General features: G+C 45.9%; 1 long non-coding RNA gene and 1 pseudogene across 1 annotated transcript; one reads left to right on the forward strand and one right to left on the reverse strand.

Annotated features, from left to right (window-relative positions):
* Window positions 1-249: 249 nt before the first annotated feature.
* Window positions 250-18,533, reverse strand: LOC146797326 (uncharacterized). Its single transcript, XR_014968470.1, has 2 exons — window positions 18,216-18,533; window positions 250-2,010 (listed from the first exon to the last, which is right to left on the reverse strand). It is a non-coding gene; the product is annotated as an uncharacterized LOC146797326 (long non-coding RNA).
* Window positions 18,534-18,796: 263 nt separating this feature from the next.
* LOC146797327 (U11 spliceosomal RNA) lies at window positions 18,797-18,978 on the forward strand (annotated as a pseudogene).
* Window positions 18,979-19,317: the final 339 nt, after the last annotated feature.

Consider the following 19,317-nt stretch of genomic DNA (forward strand, 5'->3'; position numbering starts at 1 on the left):
CCCCATGCATTGCTGGAGTTGCGTCATGGTTGTGACACAATTGCAGCAATGCGTGACTTCAGCACAGGCAGATATGTCAGGATTCCTGACGTATCTGTCATTACTTGCGTCATGGAGCGCTGTCATAGTGATTACAGCATATCGTTGCAAGAAGGGCGTAGTGAGAATGAAGAAATAGAAACCTTCTCAGGGGTTTCACTGATACACCTGGTCCTTTTAAACCAACAAAGAAGAGATTGGCACAGAAGCTGTAATATAAAAACAATGCATTTATTAAACCTCACATAAGGGAGATTGCGTCACACAGTACCCTCAAGTCACTGTAGGAGGCATTCTAAGGAGTAAGAGAACAGGGGCCTTATATACCCACACAGGGGCTCAAAAGAAGGCGGTACAAGTACACATGAGAAGAGTTACACACATAGATGGTCATACAGAAAATGCACAGTCAACAAGTAGGAGGAGTAATGAGTTGCTGACATCAGTTAGAACAGCCTGACAGTTCTATACTAGGAGCAGGTGCATTCTACTAGCTAGGCCTTTCTGAACATGTGCGAGGTTCTTTCAAGAGGGAGAATGCAAATGGCTAGCACATAGCTAACTAAAATGGCTGCCAAGTACAAAATGGCTTTCAGCTCATGGTAACAGATTCCTGCAATCTTTAACAGATGGTCCTCTTAGCATGAGCTAAAGACATCCCTATGATCTAGTAGGAACATAGAAAATATTTTGCACATTAATTTACATAAATTCATCAATATCATAATCCATTGCTAGGTGGGCATTTCTCATTCTAAGTATTGTTAAGTGGGCATGTATAAGGTATAAGCAGGAGTACAAAGGGAACAGAGCATTGGGTCATACAGATAGCAGAACTACCAATATTTTTCACCCCTAAGCAGAAATCAAATCCTAGAACCATCTAGTTCAATTCTATGTAAACAAACATTTTCAATAGACTTTTCCAGTGTTCTTTTTCTGAGGGCTAGAGTATCAATCATTATAGTCAAGGAAAGGGTAAAGTAACATTTGTCAACTGCTCAGATGAACTTTTCTCTCGCAGAATAAACATTATTCCTAATGCAAATATTAAAGCAGTCAGACATATTATTACAAAAACAATCCCGGTTCCAGGGGACCAGGAGAACCACACAGGGCCATGAGAATTAGGACGAGGAGCCGCAAAGGACTGCTTCTCCTCAAAAATGGGACGTCCAAAAGGGTACATTACAAGCAAAAAAGAAGTCCTTAGGAAATTGAAGCCGCTGTACAACCAGCCAGAGGGGAGTCTTCTCCCTGTGTCCGTTTGAGCCTCACAGGCAGGCTCTTGTTGTTCCCACGGTGGAGCTGCACAACTCGCAACTCAGGAATCACGGCCCAGCTTCAAGGGAAAAGTTTCTTCTTTCAGGATAGGGCATTCACCTTCCGGGGTAAATGCCCTCAGCGATCCTGTCCAGTGTCTCAGGCAGTGAACCAGTTTTCTTCACTTCAATCTAACAGGCACCAGAGACACAGCACCTGTACCCAGAACTCAAGTCCTTCCCTAACTCCTGTATTGCTCTGCTGGCACACTGTTCTTTCGTTGGGGCCACAGATTGTATCCAGTGTGCCCAGGTATCTCTTGATCACCAAACAAAGGTGCAGGCTTTACAGCCAGCATTCAGGAGCGTGATGCTGAAGTGCCTGAAGCAACCCTTATTTCAAAGGGGGTCACCTCACGCAAAAACAACCTTGCCGTTCTGGTCGGTCTGTGACTCTCAGCTGGGCATCAAAAACTTGATCCACGATTTCTCCTTTCTGATTTGTGACCCCGTCTTTCGCCCAAGACAGTGGCAGGGGTACACACTTCACGTCCCAGTGCTTCCGGCCTTCTACCTTCACTGAGGTCCTAGTTGCCAGCAACGCCTGTGCTGGTTACCTTCACCTTGGCTTCAAGCTGGACTGGCGCTGACTCCCAAGCTGGATCTGATGTCCGGGCCCCTCTGGCAATGGTTGTAAGGCAGCAAATATCTATTGGTGGACAGAACAAAAGGTCTTTAGACAAAGCATACAAATAATCTATCAACAGAGGATATTCTCAGAATACTTCCTAGTCCCGGTGCGCCCCATATTTTAGCAAGGCACCCAAGAACCACTTCATCTATCTGAGAGTAAAAAAAAACCTGGACCTATTACTCTATTTGAAGCAGCTAAGGAAGTCTGTGTTCATTTACTCACTTCTGAGGAAAAGAGAAAAACAATACAGACCTTCTCTAAATCCTTACACCTGTGTATTCCTGTATTATTCATCTGAAGACACTCAAGAAAAAAGGAAATGTTCTACACTTTTACTCATAGACTTTGCATTACTTGTACAGGACTGCAGATACTTCTAAAATGATTTCTCTTAATAAAAGCACCTACATTGTACCCTTAGGACCATGCTCTCATGTTATAGGTGCAGCAGGAAAATCTAAAACTGCTAATTTAACCGGGATTCTTATTACATAAAGAACTAGAAACTTCAACATAGTGGGTACATACATTTCTCTAGCAGAACATGTTGTGACAAACAAACTCCTATAAAACAATATTTTCATCAAAAATGTTTGCTAAGGATCACATGGGCGTCTTTTCTGCATTCTACTTTTCATGATCCAAACTATGCAACATCAGCTCTAATAAGGACTGTCAGTTTATTTACACAGACTAGCAATGCTCTTGCAAAACTGTATGTAGCATGAGAATAACATAAACAATAATGGTGTTATCACCTGAGAATTTTAGAACAAAACTACCCACATCTTAGTTCCCCTTAAAGATCAAATTAGGGAACAGCAATCTAGACTACTCATCCTTTCATAATTTCATCAGACAGGATGGGCAGTAACATAGCATATTTATTTATTCATTTTATTATTGCAAACAATTTGTAAAACAGTATTACTGAATAGCCAATTAAATGCCTCATGGCTGTTTCACAGACAGCTTAGACAGGCTCAAAAGAGATTAGGAAAAAAAGAGAGAAAACATTTGCCTACCCTTAATTTGTAGAGGAGCTAGCCTCCTTCCCCCATTTCGACAATAGGAAAACCTGAAACAGGTTTTACTTCTGTCGACACTATCCACTTCTATCTGTGGCAGCTGAGCACAAATACACTTGTAGGAGATAAATAGCACATGTAGCTAGCTAGAAAACATTAATAACCAAACTTCAATTCCTTTAGCAAGTATATTATTTGTAACATGAGGGCACATGAATTCAAACTAAATCCCATTACCTCCTTAACTCAGCCCTAAAAGCATTAGTGCTATATACATGGCAGAAGCATTCCCTTAATCAGAGTTCAAATATACCATTATATTTCCCTCTGTTCATATGAGTGCACAAAAACTTGCTTTTTCCCCAAAAAGTAAGCAAAACTTCTTTCTCTCCCTGCGCTGCCATCTCGTATTCCAAAACGTTTCAGAGGTAGAAGTGTCAAAACAAACCTTGCTCTGAGCCCTGCTAGGCTTCTAAATGTAGAACTCGACCTTTAACCCTTTACCAGCTGTCCTATTTTGTGTGCAAGGCGTTCCATGCGATTTTTCAATTCAAAGTGACTATGAAGAATTACAGCTGAAAAGCAGTCCTGTTATTCCTGTTTTCCAGTAATTTAGCGGTAAGAGAATAACTTCTGCTGAATTTTTATATTTATTTACATTTGTAAACAGTGTGAGGAGTGCAGGTCTAGCAGTATAGACGTCAGCTACTTGTGTTCTACTTAAATGTGTGCATTTACTGAAGCCTAAGAGCAGTTTGAAAGCTGCTCTGAGTTGCAGAACTGCTTTTAAATTGTGAATTTTGCCCAATTTCGACTTTGGTGTTTGGGGCACTTAAAAATGAATATCCTACAATTGTTTGGCATATTAGTCATCCCCAGAATGTCCTCTACATATCCCAGAGATGGGGAATCAGAAATGTATAAGGTACACCCTATAAAAATGAGTTTTGTACGCCTGGGTGAAGTGACATTTTTCATTTTAGTTGCCCCTATTGCTGTAAAACGCTGCTTAAATTCAACTTTAGTGCTAGGATTTCACAGTATTATTATTAGGCATTATAAAGATTAAAAAACTAATTTAATGCACCTATTTTTAATAACATGTTTTTTATATAATCAAACTTCCCCCTTTTTTTTTTTTTTATAACTTCAACCCTTTTAATGGTTGCACATATGAAAAGCAAGCGTCATTCCTTTCCTATCATATTTAAACTCATTCATTTATAACGCTAAGCACAGAAGCCTTACTTGAAACATGAAAAAATCTGCGCCACTTTTTAAAGGACAGTTATTATTTAACATCAAAACCACGGATGTGCTTATGTAAAAAGGCATTAAGAAAGGAAATCCCTTCTTATTTTTTCTCTGTTATCCAAAATAATGAAACTGTATTTCTAACTTTTAATACAGCAGTCTCTACTGCAGGCCTTTATACCAGGTTTACACTGACTTAAAATCTAGGTGACTCAGCATTTTCCCCTCTGTACCCTGCAGTCAGAAATAGCCATGTGCTATTGACACGGCTGTTGCTTGTGATCAGTAGGTGTCGAATTCTCACGCCCTTCAAGCCAGCACAAACCTATCGTTCTGTAATGTGTGTTTAGTTGAACAACAACCAACTCACTCAGATGCTGTGAATGCCTTTTAATACCTAATACATAATGATAAATGCTGTGACATTTGTATCTTAGTCCAAATTATTGCAAAACCCACAGTTTTGTTTTTTCTTCCTTTCTATGATGCCTATTTTATTCCTATTGATTGTGAATTCTAATTTTATCTTTAGCATTGTGGCAATTTGCACACATGTATAATGTCTTACTTTGTCAATTGTAATGATAGCGTGCAGCTATTTAGCATATATTACATAATTCATTGCTGGATTATTTTTAAATATATTTTATTTTAATTATATTTTGCATAACAGAATGATGACAAAAAAACACATTTGAGCTCATTCCAGACATTTTCAGAAGGGGGTCATACACTCAGAACACACAATAGAGCGCACTTAAGGCTAGCCGTTCTTACACAAAGAGCGCAATCGCTACTTACTCACACAAATACCGCCAATGACAAACCACATAGACATTTAAACACACAATTAACCCACAAATCAACATTTAGGACAGAAACAAAAGACAGCCCACAGACTGTACTGAAACCAAACCATTTGTAAATATTAATTGTAAGTCATATTTACAAGAAAAACTCTCAAAAGTAGTTCAAAAACAGCCCAAAGACTGTTTCATTTTCAAGAAGCCAAAATACTCCAAATTTGCTAGTTTTGGCTGGCAGAACACCATAAATTGTTCTACATATCACCACTTATGAATGTTACTAAGTGCACAGACCAGGATCCTTTTTATGTACATATTTAGTTCCTTGGGGTACTAGTCACCAAGGAAGAAATACATTTTTATACCTAAACCTATTTAAGTATCCCCTCTAGGGGAGCAGGCTGATTCCATACACGTTCCATAATGGTACCTCCAAGAAAGCAACACATTCTATGATGTGTGCTAAGAACAGGCATGCCTAGAATATTGCAGCATATACAATATTATACACAAAGTATCACTTAACTCAAAGTGTGCCGTTCAAGTTTTCAAAAGTTTCTCATTATCAGCCTACATAAATTGCAATTTACATATTTCCAAATTTCAAATATTGGCCAATTTCCATATAATTCCAAAAAGCGTTGCAACAAACGACCTTACCAAGCACAAAATCTCCAACCTCTCAATGGCAAGTTCTGAGTGACCTAACGGTCATTTTTAGAATACTCACGCCAAAAAGGATCTCAGTCAGGAGTGGTAAACATTTGGAGGAGTCAAATCAGGAAGACCAGGAATATACTGGGCTGCAGAGACAGAGAATCTCTGTGCAGGATACCTCCTTAATAGGGTCCTGTTCTGTCCTCCTCAGTAGATTCCTGTCTCCCATCAAGACCACTCCCTTGGATAGCCACTTCTCTGATGAGGTTTCTATTTCTTCAATTGGGGCTCAGCCAATTGCAGAAATAGAAACCTTCTCAGGGGTTTCACTGATACACCTGGTCATTTTAAACCAACAAAGAAGAGATTGGCACAGAAGCTGTAATATAAAAACAATGCATTTATTAAACCTCACACGAGGGAGATTGCGTCACACAGTACCCTCAAGTCACTGTAGGAGGCATTCTAAGGAGTACAGAGAATAGGGGCCTTATATACCCACACAGGGGCTCAAAAGAAGGCAGTACAAGAACACATGAGAAGAATTACACACATATATGGTCATACAGAAAATGCACAGTCAACAATCAGGAGGAGTAAGGAGTTGCTGACATCAGTTAGAACAGCCTGACAGTTCTACACTAGGAGCAGGTGCATTCTACTAGCTAGGCCCTTCTGAGCATGTGCGAGGCTCTGGAAGAGGGAAACAGCAAATGGCTAGCACATAGCTAACTAAAATGGCTGCCAAGTACAAAATGGCTTTTTGCTCATACTAACAGATTCCTGCAATCTTTAACAAGAAGTGTTGCAACGCTGTCTTGTCGCAGCGCAGCAACACTTTTCATGACTGGGGCAAAGGTATGCGCACTATCTTATTGATTGTGCGCATTCCTGCACTGTAGTTTTGTCGCAGGGCAGCGCTGCAACATTGCTTGCAGCGCTGGCCAGCGTCAAAACCTACAGAGATATGGGCCCAAGTTTTATCACCACTTTTAAGACCAGCTATTTTCTGATCTTAAGTAACTGGCTCTAACTGCAGTTAGAGCCAGTTTTTTGGCTCTTCAGGATTTCAAGGAACCCCTTGATAATATGGAGTAGTGGTGTTTGCGTGCCTTTTTGCACGGGAACGCCTACTTTGCATGTAATTAGCGATAAATATCGCTAACAAGCTTTGAGATAAAAAACGTGCCGCTATCGCCAAAAAAATGGCGCTAAGGCCCGTTTGCTGCAGCTTGCTAATAGTGAGATAAAAATATCGCCGCTTTACCGTCAAAAAAGTGCCGCTAATATGCCCCTTGGACTCAATAACTGAATACAACACATGGGACTGATAACCTGGGAGTCGATAATCGGTTAAAACATTGGGTCTCAATAATCTACTACAACAACACCTAGGACTCAATAAACTGGGACTTAATAACCTGGGACTCAATAACCTGGGACTCAATAATCTGTTGCAACACTTGGTCTCAATAACCTACTACAACACCTAGGACTCAATAACCTGGGACTCAATAACCTGGGACTCAATATCCTGCTACAACACCCATGTCTCAATAAACTACGACAACACCAGGTCTCAATAAACTACTACAACACCCAGGTGTCAATAAACTACTACAACACCCAGGTCTCAATAAACTATTACAACACCTAGGTCTCAATAAACTATTACAACACCCAGGTCTCAATAAACTACTACAACAACAAGGTCTCAATAAACTACTACAACACCCAGGTCTCACTAAACTATTACAACACCCAGGTCTCAATAAACGACTACAACAACGAGGTCTCCATAACCTACCATAACACCAGGGAATCAATAACCTTGTAAAGCACTGTGGTCTCAACACCCCACAGCATAACCAGTACCTTCATAACACAACATTTCCTTGGTCTCAAAAACACACAGCATCACCTATATTGTAATGCGAGTCTCACCAGGGGGGATTCCTTGTAAGCCGTAAATACCACTATGGTCAATGATAAAGTTCTGAGGGCAGGGATGGAATAGAAATGTGGGAATCGGTGGGACTGGGCAGACTGGGTGATTTATTCCAAGATGGCAACCTAATCCCTTTTGACTTATTGTCAGAGCAGACCGGCCTTCCGGCAGGTTAGTTGTTTACAAACAAGTGCATTGTCCTTGAGTTAGAATGCATTTGGGGAGTCACAGTAAGCGAGCCCTCCCTCATACATCCGCCAACCCAAACACTTTTTTCATCAGGCACCACAAAGCTGCTTCTACCCTGGATTGCAAGAGTCATTCTGGACAGGACCACTGACCCCCTGGCTGACTTGCGGCGTAAATGGGAGCAGGACCTGGAGCATCTGTTGGCTCCCCAAGAATGGCAAAGAGCACACACGAAAGGTCTCACGTAATTCCTGATTTCAATATACTCAACATAATATCCTCCACAGGGCCTATCTGATACCGTCGGGACTCCACTGAATTTACACTGCGGGTACTACCACCTGCCTGCCCTCCTTGCCCAGCTCCTCACACAGATCTCTTACATATGTTTTGGAACTGCCCCTTGCAAGAGCCTGTCGGGACACCATGTGCTCGACAATCTTAAGAGTAACGGGTCGGCAGAGCCTGAACAACGCAGACAGTTGTGTCTTGGGTCTCTATAGGTGGCAACAGGCTGGAGGGGTCGCCAGCCACTTCATCGATTTGGCGCAGTGGTTGGCTAGATCATGATGGTGATGAGGTGGAAAGCGGCTATACTTCCCGAGCCTTCACACTGGCAGGCTGGTATGACTCAATGGGCAGAGGTGGAACCTGTGGCAATGTGACGGGGAGCTTGGGACGAAATCACTCATGCACTCTAAGCTGACCCGAATGATGATACTCGACCACTGTAGCCGCTGGTGAGACCCTCAGCAAGGTTAGGAATAGTTTGAGGTGTGTAGCATTGTACGAAAGTGCCCACTTTTTGCATGGTTGCCCACACTTTTTGTTAAACTGCTGATGTACTTTGACTGAAGGTGCCCTGGTTTCCTGCCAAACAGGTACCCAGGGCCTATGTTCTTTCCCTAAACTGCATTAAAAACAAAACCCACTTGGCACTCTTTGGCCACAGGTCAGTCCTTTACAATTGGTACCACAGGTACCAAGGGCACTGTGGCCGGGGAAGGCCTCTAAGGGCTGCAGCACTTATTGGGCCACCCTACGAGGCCCTGTACCCTGACACACACACACTGCCATTGCAGGCTGCGTGTTTTGGTGCAGAACAAAGTGAAGAATCGACATGGCACACATCCCTGTGTGCCATGCCTACAACCCACTGCCCTGGCATAGGTCAGCCACCCCTCTAGCTGGGTGCACTATACCAGTGGTGAGGGTACAGGTGCCCCTACAGTGTCTAAGTCCATTCTTAGACATTGTAAGTGCAGTAATGCCATTATGAGTACATGGTGCTGGGAGTTTGTCATTATGAACTCCACAGCCCCATACTGGCTTTACTGAAAACTGGGAAGTTTAATATCAAACTTCTCAGCACATTAAACTCACACTGATGCTGGTGTGGGATTTAATGAAAAATACACTCAGAGAGCATCTTAGAAATGCCCCTTAAAAACCACCTAACACTAGTGTCCAGGCTGAGTGGCTGCACGCCAGCTGCCACCACCAGACATGTTTCTGGACCCCTGGGTCGAGAGCCTGCTGCTCTCCGGGGTCTGAATCAACGCACATTCTCGACGAAGTGGCAAGCCTCCTCTCCCAGGTTAGGCAGGTCCCACGAAGGGATAGCTACAAAGGCTTGCCAACGTTGTGAGCCACCCAGTCCTTTGCTGCTTCTAGCAACTGGACCCCACCGGTTCTGACCCCACTTTAGGCAGGAGAATCGGCGGGAAAACCAAGTGAGGAAGGGAGCTGTGCCCACCTTTGCCAACCCCACACCTCATGTGTGGGAGGCGAGGTGAAGCACAACTCCCAGTTCCCGCCATCTTGCAGATGGGGGGACCCAGCCAACCAGAGTGAGGAATATGCCCTCCTCCTACTGGAGAGTGGCATAATAGGGGGTGTACCCACCCTAGGGAACTGACCCATTGGTCCCTGTCTTTAACCTGTAACGCTCCTAAATCTAGTGTTTAGGGGCACCCCTGAACCTTCCCTCCTCAGACAAGAATCGACAAGCAGAAGAGAAGTAGAAGGACCGAAGAACCCATGCTGAAACTAAGAAGGAGGATGCTCACTGACTTGGCCCCAGCCATACCGGCATGTCCCCACCTTGAACCTGCTCCAGCAAAATCCTTGTGTGTCCCACAGCCAACAGCCTCAAGAACCCCGAGGACCTGCCCTGCCTTCCAAGAGAAAGACTGTATCTCCCACAGACTCTGGCTCCGGCCAAATTCGCGAATCTGCACCACACTGCACCCGACGCCAACGGCCCGAGTTCAAGAGGCCCAACACTACGAGGAGGTCTCCCCGGCAATCCTGACCTCTGATCTGGTGATCTCTGACCTGCCTCGAATCTCCAAGCGAAGCCTGCAGCCTCTTGCTGCAGGATCCCCCGACCTCGACCAGAGCTGGTAAGAAAAACCAGACGCCTAAAGACACCCTGCACCGGACGTCCCACGGCCTTGGGTGGCTCATCTGACGATGTCCAAGCATCCTCAGGCATCCTAACTTACCTCTCCATACGGTAGTCACCTCTAGAAGATCTTCAACCCTGAGCCTGCAGTCTTTCTTGCACCGGAGAATCCCCATTGAAATCAATAGGGCACCCGGCGCCATACTAGCACCCTGCACCCAGCCATCACTGCCGGTGTACTTTGGGTGCTAACTCAGATTCCCCTTTGCCCTGCGCCTAACCCCAGGAGCTTTGCTCCCACAACCTTGGGGCCTGCTCGTGAGCAGTCACCAACCGGAGGCCCCCTATTCCCCATTGGATAACATTGGGCCTCAGCCCTCTGCACCCGGCCGCCCTAGTGCCGCTGAGGGTGTAAAAAGAGTGCATTCTTGACCCTGGGGGAACCCTTGTTCTTACCCCAGAATACCAACTCCCACAACCACGTACTTACCTGTTAACTGAGAACCATATTTTCTCCATAGGAATATGTTGACTCTTTTTCCTTGAAAATTGTTTTGTGTTGAGTTGCTTTACTTACATGTTCTCTAGGAAATGTCCCAGTGTGATATCTAGGATTATATCACACTGAGTAGAAAAAGTAATCCATAAAGTAATCTGTAAAGTAATCAAAAGTAATCTAACCATTACTTCCACTTCAGTGAAAAGATTTACCAACCTGTAACAAAGACACTTTCATTCAGCTTGCTTGTATTGTTCAACCTGCCTTGAAAAGTACCATTTACACTTACCTGTGTCATGCTTGCTTGGTTCTAGAAAAAAATAGAACTAAGTAATATTTTTTATACAAACAAATTGGACTGAGTTCAGTCTTTGAGTGTGTGATATCATTTGCTGCCTGAGTGTGCACAACAAATGCTTAACACTGTCCTCTGATTAAGCCTTACTGCTCGCCCACACTACCACAAATAGACAGTAAGGTGCTATCTACTTCAGCCTCTGCATACCTTTGGGGTTCCACTGGACTCTGTCCTCACTTTGGTATAGTATATACAGAGCCAGTTTCATACAAGCATGTACACCCCATAGGCAATGCTCCACCATCATTGTCACGGATGCCCATCTGGGTTACCACAGACCACTGTTTCAATGTTACCGTGGTCTCAGTAACCCACAGAATTGTCTGTATCTCGAGGACTCTCAGTGTTACAGTGGTATCAGTAATCCACAGCATTGCCTGTATCTCAAGGACTCTTGTCGTTACTGTGGTCTCAGTAACCCACGGCATTATCTGTATCTCAAGGACCCTCAATGTTACCGTGGACTCAGTGACACACGGCATTGTCTGTATCGCAAGGGCTCTCAATGTTACCGTGTACATCAAGGACTCTCGATGTTACCCTGTATCTCAAGGACTTTCGCTGTTACCATGGTCCAGTAAGCTAAGCATTATCTGTATCTCAACGACCCACAGTGTTAATATGCACTCAGTAACCCACAGCATTGTCTGTATCTCAAGGACTCTCGTTGTTACCATGGACTCAGTGACACACGGCATTGTCTGTATCTCAAGGGCTCTCAGTGTTACAGTGTACAACAAGGACTCTCGATGTTACCCTATATCTCAAGGACTCTCGCTGTTACCATGGTTTCAGTAAACCAAGCATTATCTGTTATCTCAACGGCCCACAGTGTTAACATGCACTCAGTAACCCACAGCATTGTCTGTATCTCAAGAACTCTCGTTGTTACCGTGGACTCAGTGACACACGACATTGTCTGTATCTCAAGGACTCTCAATGTTACCCTGTATCTCAAGGGCTCTCAATGTTACCATGGTCTCAGTAACCCACAGCATTATCTGTATCTCAACGACCCTCAGTGTTACAATGCACTCAGTAACCCACAGCATTATCTGTAACTCAAGAACTCTCGTTGTTACCGTGGACTCAGTGACACACGACATTGTCTGTATCTCAAGGACTCTTAATGTTACCCTGTATCACAAGAACTCTCGCTGTTACCATGGTCTCAGTAACCCACAGCATTATCTGTATCTCAACGACCCTCAGTGTTACCATGCACTCAGTAACCCACAGCATTATCTGTATCTCAAGGACCCTCAATGTTACCCTCTATCTCAAGGGCTCTCAGTGTTATGGTGGTCTCGGTGAACCACGGCATTGCCTGTATCCAAATAACTCTCAACACCACCTTGGCCCTAAGAGCCCAGATCATCGCCTGTATCTCATTTACTTTCACTTCACAGTGGTCTCAATATCCCGCTGCAGCACCTTGGTCTGTCTTAGTAATTCACGGCATCAGTTTGTGAAAAGGAAACTCCATAGAGACAAAGGGCCATATTTATGGCCACGTCATGCAGTGCAGTGCAGCAAGGTAGTGCAGCGCAGCAACGCTGCACTGCGTGACAGGGAAAGGGCACATGTGTGCCATATTTCAGTCAATACGGCTCATTCCTGTCCTTTCCCATGCGCTGGCAGCCTAGCACCAAAGCATGCACCATTGCACCATGGGAGGCCTATTTCCTTTTCTATGCATGCTGCAGAATGCATCACACACAGAAAGAGAATAAAACGAGGAGAAATAGAGCTATTTCTTCTTGTTACGCCTCCCCTGGGAAGGTGTAAGATGTTGGCGCATCCCCAGGTTTGCAAGTTCTTGTAAATCTGGGGCTGCATCAAAATTCATGGGAGTTGCATGGGTATACCCACCACAACGCCAATGGAACGCCTTCCCAGGGAAGAGTAGCGCAACGCAGCGATTTACGCTGCGCTGCGTTGCATTATTCCAGACTTTTAAAGCCACTCAGAGCCACACAAAGTGACTTGCATGACTACAAAAATCTGGCTTAGAGGTTTGCTTCATACATGTACCACGTTGCATGGTACAAACGTGACGCAACTCTCTCATAATTATGCCCCAAAGTGTCCCCAAGACGATAAAAAGAGGGTACCTCTTTAGTCAAGGCAACCCCAGCTTTACTCAGTTTGAGTTTGAGGAATGTTACTGGGCGAAAGGTCTGTGCTGAAGGGGAGCCAGGAAGTGATGGCCTGGAGCTGAGGAGGATCAGTCACGTGTAAGAGCCAGTCACGTGACTTGACTCAGCCCCACCCCCCCGTCCTTCCAGCCTTCGAAAGCACCGGCCTCTCTGAACTCCTCTCCATTTTGCAACAGCCGGATCACTGCTAGCCCTGCCAGGCTGGAGAACATTTGTCAATGATTAGCAGAGCAGAAAGGGTTCAAAGAGGTTCAAACCCACACCGCAGAGTAGATTTGAAGTCAGAGCAAGCCTTTGTTCATCTTTAGACACCCTGAACCATCACCACGTGCTGCAGCATGTCAGCCTCCCATCTGTGAATTTTTATAAACAAGCATTTGCAAAGCCAAGAAGTCTAGCTCTTTTGGCTGTGCAAAATTTGTTTTTCGCCGTGTTGTACAACAGTGTGGCTAAAAGTAACAACACAACAGTGTGACACAGCCAGCACATCGTCATTGCGTTTATTTTTTAACTTTCTGTCATGCTGCATAGCAGCCACGCTGCTGTACAACATTGCTAAAAAACCATTGTCAAAGTTAATAGCTTTCTCCTAGACCTATTTTATTTTTTATTTTGCTGGAGGTAGAGTAAGGCAGCAGGCAATACGTCGAGAAGGGGGGATGCAACACGGATGGCTGGTGGAGGAGAAGAAAAGGCAATATGTCACAGCCAGCGGTGTCTGCTTCATAGCGCTTTTTAAATGAAAGGTCCTGGGGCAATGCAGACGGGTGGGGGCAAACCTGCACGGGTGGCAGGTAGAGAGAGAGGGGAAAAGTGACACAGACGGCGGTATGGGAGCGCAGGGGCAAAGGAACACAGAAGCCAAAGAGAGTTGGGACAAAGCAAAACAATGCTGGGTGGGGTAAGTAGGGAATCAATAATGTCGGCAATCAACAATGCAGGATAGAAGTGGGCAATCAGCCGAGCGGGGTGGGAGGGGTGGAGACAGCCTGCAAACACAAGCACTCTTACGGTGTGCTGTAACTAAAATTAAAAAGTATCTCCAAAAGGGAGAGCCATGGAAAGACACTGGGTAAGGAAGCAGTAGTTGAGCCATGCACCAGGGGAGGGACAAACACATGAAAAGGAAGTAAAACTGGCATGTGCTGACCACAGAGAAGCAAGGAAATGAGAGTGATGAAGAAGCCAACCAATGGCAAGCAATGCCTAGGCTCCAACCCCCCCCAACCCCCCCCCCCCCCCCCCCCCGTAGGTACAAAAACATTCTTGCAAGCAACAGCGCATGTGCTGTCGTTGGCAATACCTAAATATGAGTGGTTCTGAAAAAGAACATCCTTGGATTACTGGAACATTACTGGAATGTCAGGCTAAGGTTTCCATGGTATTTATGGGGAACATGTTTTTCCAATTGCAGTGACTACCAGCAGTCAGTCTGGGCCTCCCTCAACTTGAGAGAGGCAACTGACAGGCTTCATGTGCTAATACTAAGCGATAAACATCTGAATCTCATTAACTACACCAAATCTCATTGGTAAACGACCAACTTACCCTGTGACATCCAGAAAAGCAGATTAATGCCCCAAATCTACTGTTTGTGAATGAGTTCAATGACAGAGACACAAACCAAGGGGAGACTGCACTTTGGGTCAAAGCCTCTTTCTCCTTGGCCAGACCACAACTGAACTGGTGATGAGTTGAGAAAATTCTGTAGCTTAGCTGTCATTACTACCTTCAGTCAGCCCTCACCCTGAAGACCAGTTAACCCTGCAAACCCATCCTTTGTCGATAGCAAATACCAGCTGATTCACTAATATTCCCTCCACTGCGTCCTGGAAGTGAGGAATGACTGCCAGTGCGTGCACAGGGACCCGAGCTCCGATTAACATGCCGGCGGGCAGCCTGACTACAATACCAAGGGTGCAGACCAAGTAACCAGTAGGAACGCTGACTAACCAATGACGACTGCAGGCCAACCATCCACCAATGAAAACAAACACTGACTGCCGAATAATGACTCTGCACGCTGACCATCCACCAATGAATACAAACACTGACTGCCCAATAATGGCTCTGCACGCTGACCATCCACCAATGAATACAAACACTGACTGCCCAATAATGGCTATGCACGCTGACCATCCACCAATGGATACAAACACTGACTGCCCAATAATGGCTATGCACGCTGACCATCCACCAATGGATACAAACACTGACTGCCCAATAATGACTACAGGCCAACCATCTACCAATGAATACAAACACTGACTGCCGAATAATGGCTCTGCACGCTGACCATCCACCAGTGAATACAAACACTGACTGCCCAATAATGGCTCTGCACGCCGACCATCCACCAATGAATACAAACACTGACTGCCCAATAATGACTGCACGCCGACCATCCACCAATGAATACAAACACTGACTGCCCAATAATGACTACAGGCCGACCATCCACCAATGAATACAAACACTGACTGCACAGTAATGACTGCACGCCGACCATCCACCAATGAATACAAACACTGGCTGCCCAATAATAACTGCACGCCCACAGTGGCGTAACAAAACATGAGGGGGCCTCCTGCAAAGCACAATGAGGACCCCCCTGGCAGTGCGGCCCACCACCTACCGCCGTACATCAATTAGTTATCACTAATCTGTATCTCACATGGGAGTCACGGAGGGCCATGAGAAGGGTCTGCGGGGCTTTTTTACAGGGTCTTTATGGCCATACAAATGAGCTGTGCCCCCCACCCGACGTAATGTGCATGGCATGTGAAATGTCACCCTCTTACAAACAGAGATGTAAAAAAATATATATATATCTCGCTCCTTAAACACAAAGAGTGTCTTGTGTGTGAGTGCACGTCAAAATAAGTGCACGGAGGTTTGTTTATACAATCCTCGGCAGACGTGATCATAATGAGTGATGACAGGTGTCTGGCCATGCAGGTTATACGGCGAACATACAGGATGCTCATCAGCTAATTTTGGCGCTAATCATCGCTTCTCATGTTTAAACCGCTCTATCTGCACTCTTAATCCCAGCGCGAACGTTACAGAGTAACCACGTTATCTTGGGATTGTTTCACTCAGCGCGCACCACACGTGTTGTTTTACAAGGTTATCCAGCTTTCACGCTCCCATGGTGCATATGTAGGACACCTGAAGGGTTGTGTTGGGTGGGGGCTCTACACAGTGTACGAGGGCAGCTGCAGGTGCCCACGCGCCATAGGAGGCACCTGATGCAACAGGTGCTCAGCTGACACAAGTACTGTAAATGCAGCGGTAAAAACTGCTCTAAGTGCCACTGCTGCAAGTGCAGGTTGCCCCAAGCTTCCCGATGAAGTGTGCTGCGAAGTTCTGACTGGTAGGGCATCTTATGCTACAAGTTGTGTAAGTGCCTGGAGCAGCGCCCTTGTGCCCACTCTTGCAAGCACAGTCAAGTACTCATGCTGCAGGTTGGTGTGAGCGCTCCTCCTGCAAGAACCTGACACTTAACGAAACAGGGGAAGTTTCTGTGAGTGCTGGAGGCAGGCATTCTCTGGGGTTTTGGGGGCACTCCTTGGTAATTTTAGGGCACACACCCCTCACTGTGGAAGACATAGAGGAAGTGCAGCTGCTGAAAATGACTGAGGCAGGATACTGTTGCTGCAAAATCGCCGATAATGCAGTTTGCTTTTGTGGTAAATTGTGGAACAGTAAGCCCCTCTGCTCCTTGCAGTGTAGTTTGGCTTAATTGCTGCATCTGCACCCCGTGAAGGCTACTACTTTATCCTCTCCATCCTTCGGTGGCACCAAAGCGCCCAGACACCATAATTGCCCTCACTGTGTTTCAACAAAGTACCTACTGCAATAAGTGCCATTGCGAACGTGGTGTCGGTGCATCCGCCTGCACATGTACCAGGATAAGATTCACGTAAATTCTGACACCGTAAACCCCCGCGACCCCCGGCACCAGAGCGTGAGATGTCCAGGGGAGCGAGAAGTGCCAACTGTAATAAGTGACCCGGCATTACGGCTGCCCCAAGTGCCATGAGGCGAAGGAGCTGGAGAATGCGTAAAGTGCCACGAGTGCAAGGTGCGGTAAGTGCTCCGATGCTGTCACTGTCCCCGGGTGTGTACGGTGGGTGTTGCTTAACGTGCACCTTGTGCACGCGCTCCGATACTGTATTTATCCCAGAGGGGCTGCAGCCTGCAAGATGATGTAAATGCCCTTGGAGCAGGGTGAGTTAAGCACCCAATACAAGGTTCTGCAACTGCTCCGATACGATATTTGCCCTGGGGACATCAAATGGCGGGGCTTTATGTTGACGTAAATGTCCCTGGTACAGAGCGAAGCAAGTGCTCAGTACAGGATCTTCAAGTGCTCCAGTGCTATATTTAACCCCCAAGGTGAGGTGGGGTCAGGGCATATGTTCAAGGGGCTGCAGTTGGACGTACATGGCTCTTGTACATGTTGCTAATAAGTCCCCTTGGCGCTGTCATACTAGCTCCTATGTTGTAACTGTCACAGTGTGAGGGGCGTAACTAGTGAATGCCAAAGCCCCAGGAACAGTTAAAAGCTGAATTACAACAAATATGCCTAGTGCCGTAAGTGCCCCAAGATGCAAGATGAGACCAATTCCTCCGTCCAGAATTCGTGTTGTAATTGTAAGTGTCATAGATGCAGGCAAAAGCCCCATCACATCTGCAGTGTAAATGGGCGTAATTCAGGTGATGTGATTTCTCTCTGTGCAAGTTGTAGTTAGTACGCCTGATGCAGGCAGGGGTAAGTGCACTTGATGCAGGTTAAAAGTGTCCCGTGCATTTTGAGGTAAGTGCAGGTTGAGAGTGATCTCGCTCCTCCCGGAGCAAGGAATAAGCGTTCCCAGGAGTGGGACCCTCGGAACCCCTCTCCCTCACTCACCGGCGTGGGCAAGTTGTCCGTGCTGCCAACTCCCCATGCCTCCGCACCGCTCTGTGTGGTTCGCAGTGCCCGCTCTGTATCTGCACGAGCTCCGCGCAGCGCTCAGCAAATCAACAGACGTGACGTCAGCACCTCGCGCCCGTGCAGCCGAGGACGGTGGCGCGTGCGCCGCTGCCGCAAGAGAAATCAGAAGCCGGGGCCGAGAGATGGTCGGGCTTCTACAGGACAGGACACCGGGGTCAGTGCTTTTCCAGCACAGTCAGACTAAGAGCGAGCATTGCAACCTGTGTCTGTGCTTCCCTGGCAGGTAACATGCTTAGCCCTGTAGTCGTGGGTCCGTGTATGTCCAGTCCGCACGTACAGTTCACACTGACTGCGCATGACAATTCAGTCAGCCCAACCCTGGCCCCTGCCCACCTGATGCCCCACCCTGAGGCTGAAGACCACACAGCTGCGCCGTGTGCTGGCTCAGCATGCTTCCCTAAAATGCATATGGTGTGGTATTTAAGTGACATATTTCCTCGCGCTACAAGACATAGAACTAGCCGCCAGGCGCAGTGTTATACTAAGTACATTTGGCTAAAAAGGGTTTCTGCCGTGAGTGGCACACAGGGGGCTTCGGGGTAACTTGGAGCTTCTTGCGCGGAATCGATATCAAAAGATTTCAGAAATATAATTTTTGCTACCAGGGCTCCTGGTGCATGCACCTTGTAATATATGAGCAAGCATTGAGCGACAAGTTAACTTTAACACTAGGTCCCAGAGTTCAGACGGACCCTGTCTAATAGCTGCCAAGGTTTCCGATTGCTATGTGTGATATTTTCATAATTTCAGTGTAATTATGAGTGACATTTCAAGGATTATGAGTGACACTTTCTACCGAGCAAAATCAAGCAATGTAGAAGAGGGAAACTTAAAAATATCAGAAATTACACCTATTTGAGCAATGTGAAACTCTAAGGAGATCTTAAAACAGCTGCAAAGCACCGGAAATGGAAGGGAACTAACCTAGTGCCCTTTTGACCTGATCGGACAGTGACCACAGACACTCTGCACCAGGCAAGGCTCAGGAGAGTGAGGCTGGGGCATATGTGGATTACTG

The sequence above is a fragment of the Triturus cristatus genome, chromosome 9 (assembly GCF_964204655.1).
Source record: "Triturus cristatus chromosome 9, aTriCri1.1, whole genome shotgun sequence".
Lineage (NCBI taxonomy): Eukaryota > Metazoa > Chordata > Amphibia > Caudata > Salamandridae > Triturus > Triturus cristatus.